Source organism: Schistocerca nitens, chromosome 1, assembly GCF_023898315.1.
Source record: "Schistocerca nitens isolate TAMUIC-IGC-003100 chromosome 1, iqSchNite1.1, whole genome shotgun sequence".
NCBI classification, from domain to species: Eukaryota; Metazoa; Arthropoda; class Insecta; order Orthoptera; family Acrididae; genus Schistocerca; species Schistocerca nitens.
This window is the reverse complement of record NC_064614.1, coordinates 985,691,784-985,692,673: the sequence shown is the minus strand read 5'-3', so window position 1 is coordinate 985,692,673 and position 890 is coordinate 985,691,784.

Sequence of the window (890 nt, the reverse complement as noted above, 5' to 3'; positions counted from 1 at the left end):
TCTTATGAAATATTTTGAAGACATGTTGCATAAGAATCAGTATCTTTCAAACCCATACAGCCCCTCAGAAGTCATCCGCATTTGCTTACTCAAATTACCTGAACATTTACGACACATTATTTTGGCAGGACGTTGCAAAGACGACATTGAGGCTTTTCAGGGACTGTTACAAGAACTAGAAATCGACACAGACAGTCGCGGGATGCGAAAACAGGAAAACAATCACTACAGGTCACATCCGTCGCAATTCCGTGATGAAAGAAATAATAACTGGACACGACGAGGCTATTCTCACAACACAAATCGTGACCAAAACAGACATCACCCGTATGACAACCACTGGCAGAGTAATAATTACAGAGACAGATCGCATTTCCGTAGTAATGAATATGACAGAGATAACCATAGAAACAGACAATATGGTAACCAGAACTATTATTATCAAGGGAGACAGAATAATTTCAGATGCAACAGTTTAGCGCGCAGTTACGATTCAGGGAGAAATTATCCACCACATGACCGACAATCAAGAAACTACCGACATGACGACAGACGATATATTCGTAACGACAGACCTGAATTGCATCAGAACTGGCGGGATTCTAACAGAGCTGGGCCCTCTCGGCAAGGCGAATTTGTAGAAGTTCGGTCTCCTAATCCCAATAACGACGCGCGCCAACAAAGAAACAGATAATGACCTGCACCACAGGCAGCCACCCTCGCCGGCTGGCTCCGAGAAAAATAACATAGACGCTAACCTTGAGAAAAATTCCAGTATTCTTTACCGATGTATACCACTTGACAATTGCGTTAAAGTTGAAACTCTGCGTACTAGGAAGAGCAAAAGTTTACACCACATTTCACACGTAAAACCGTTTATTGAGAGATAA